Below are 2985 nucleotides of genomic sequence, written 5' to 3'. Positions count from 1 at the left end.
ACCGCCGCACCGCCCCACGTCACCGCCGCGCTGCCGCCAACACCACCCCACTCCAACCGTCTCTCTTAGTTCCATATTTGTGCCTCTAACCACCAGGTTCCGCCGAACGCCACTTTTCTTTCATTCGTAGTTAGTTGCATATTTTTCAGTTTATGTTTAACATTAGGCTAGTTAGAGATGCATGTTTGTAGTGGATTATAGGTGGTTAGGTAGCTAGGATGTGGTTAGTGGACTTAGGCCTGATAATTACGCCGTACTTGCTGTTTGTTTTACCTATTCTGCAATTTTGGTCTGGCTATGATGTCATTACTGTTCATATGCTATTCTTTCGCATTTCATGCTGCTATTGAGACTGCTCTTTCATGTTCATATTATTTATGTCTATTTGCAGCTTTATTTTAAATTTTATGAACTGTTCTGCTTGCTGTTTATTACCCAGGAACATCCAATTTTAGCCGGAATGCTGCCCAATTTTCTGCAAATTGATTTGTTTTTCATTCATGTTTTGGTTTCTGGCAATTTGAATTTGGCATCAATTAGCTTTTCCCAAACCAATTCATGAATGCACGGGCCAGCATTCTTATTCCTTTTGTTTTCTTGGTTAATAAATTGCATTCTTGATGATTAGATTTAAATTTTCATATCTATATGAATCACCAACAACCTGATTTCCTTGCTTGAAAATGAGTTGATTGTTGCTTAAAATTTTGAAATTCTTGTTACTTAGAAACCAATCACCATGCCACTTACTCTGACTTTCTTTTTACTAACTCACTGATTTCCGATTTCTAACCTCTGTTTCAATTTTAACAACTTTTAACTTTCTAACTTCCCCCTTTGCTTTTTAACTAACTCCTTCAATTTTTTCCTTCATGGAATGATTATTGTTTTTCCTAATTAACAGGTATTCTACTTATAACATATTTTGGATTGTAATTTCTCATCTCAGCTTTTTAACTCCGAAACAATCCAAAATACACAATTTTTCAACTCATTTCTTAATTCTACTGCTCCTTTGCCACTATGTGCTTATCTTATTATTTGCCTACTTGTTTTCCTGTTTTTATTATATCCTAGATTTCTGTTTTTCAAGATGTCCGACCCTCAGCGTAAGGGAAAAGGCAAAGCCACAACTGGTAAAAGGAAAAGAGGAGAATCCTCTATGTCTATCTTGGACATTATGCATGATGACTTCTGGCGGGAAAAGCACTTTACCCCGCAGGAGAAGGCTGACCAGCTCCTCCCTGCCAATGATCCAATTAAATTTGCAAATCGATACTGTGAGCCTAAGTTTCCAGTGTTTGCCACCTCCATAAACCTGTACCTGGAAAGGACTCTGAAAATTCTAGAAGAACTACAGCAGTACACCTCCGATCAGATCAAACAAAGAGGCTGGTTCTTCTTGGAGAGAAACCTGACATAGGTTAATGCTTCCTGCGTTAGAGAGTTTTACTGCAACTATTTCAAGACTTCCCTGGATTCAGTGCACCTCAGAGGGAAACAGATACTGGTCACTGAAGAAGCCATTGAGGATATTTTGCGCCTTCAGCCTAAGTCAGATCAGCCTGACGGTTACCAAAAGGCTGAAGAGGACATGCGCTTTATGAGATTTGACTCGGATGCTGTCAAGCAGAGGATAGCCCTTGATCCGACTGTCCCATGGGTCATGGGTAAAAACACCACTATGCCTAAAGGAATCAAGCTTATGTATCTGAATGATGAGGCTCGGCTCTGGCACCAGATCCTGAGCAACTTTGTAATGCCGAGCACTCATGAGACGGGGCTGCCTGCCACTATGATCACCCTTCTCTGGTGTGTGCTAGAGGGTAAAGACCTGTACCTGCCATGATTCATCCGGCACTATGTGGCCACGGTCCATGTCAGAGGCACCCTCCTGTTCCCATATCTGATCACCCAGCTAGGCCGTCGAGTTGACGTACCTTGGGAGCTTGCTAATGAGAAGCCACCTGCTGCGGACTGTAAGAAGATTATCCCTCACAGCAGGAAGTTTCGGGCTTTAGGCTATACACCTCTATTCCTTACCGCTTCTGATGAGATAGTCACGCCTTCATCTGCCCCTTCTTCTTCCGCTGCTGCACCAGCCCCACCCACTGCACCTCCACCTGCTCCTGAGCTTATTTACCATTTGATGCATCGACTCTTCGCCCGCTTGGATCGTATGGAGCGTCGCAACAAGCAACGCTATGAGCACCTCAAGTTGATGATCCGATCCGGCGGCGACATCCCCTCCGAGCCCGACACCCCTTCTGATACATCTGAGGTAGAGGAGGACGATCACGAGGAGGAAACACCTACCCAGGCTGCACAGGCAGGCCCAGAGCAGGCTACGCCACAGCAGGGGAGCCACACCAGATACAGGGCTGGTGCACGAATTGTGAATCACACTTTTCACAACTCGTACCACTAACCAGCAAGTGCACTGGGTCGTCCAAGTAATACCTCACGTGAGTAAGGGTCGAATCCTACTGAGATTGTTGGTTTGAAGCAATCTATAGTTATCTTGTAAATCTTAGTCAGGAAGTCAATTATGTTTATCAGTTGAATTGCGAATAACCAAGGGAGCATAAATTAAAGGTTACTTGTTATGCAGTAATGGAGAATATGTTGGAGTTTTGGAGATGCTTTATTTTCTGAATCTCTGCTTTCCTCTGTCTTCTGATTCACGCACGCACGTCCTCCTATGGCAAGCTGTATGTAGGGGGTCACCGTCGTCAATGGCTACATCCCATCCTCCATATTCGATCTTGACTACCGCCGTAAGTACTCTTAGGCCTTTCAGATTTGGAACAGACACCATAAGGCTCATCCTAAGTTACTAGCTTACTGACACTGCTCGAAGTTTGAGCGCTCACGACCCGCAATCACTGTCTACGTTTTCCTGCTTCTTAGGATAAGGTCATACTAGCTCTTGACTGTCTACTAATCGGCACGACACTGTCTCGTACACTCGTATAAGAAGTGACT

This window comes from Arachis ipaensis, chromosome B07 (assembly GCF_000816755.2).
Source record: "Arachis ipaensis cultivar K30076 chromosome B07, Araip1.1, whole genome shotgun sequence".
Taxonomy (NCBI): domain Eukaryota; kingdom Viridiplantae; phylum Streptophyta; class Magnoliopsida; order Fabales; family Fabaceae; genus Arachis; species Arachis ipaensis.
Note: the sequence above shows the minus strand (reverse complement) of the source record.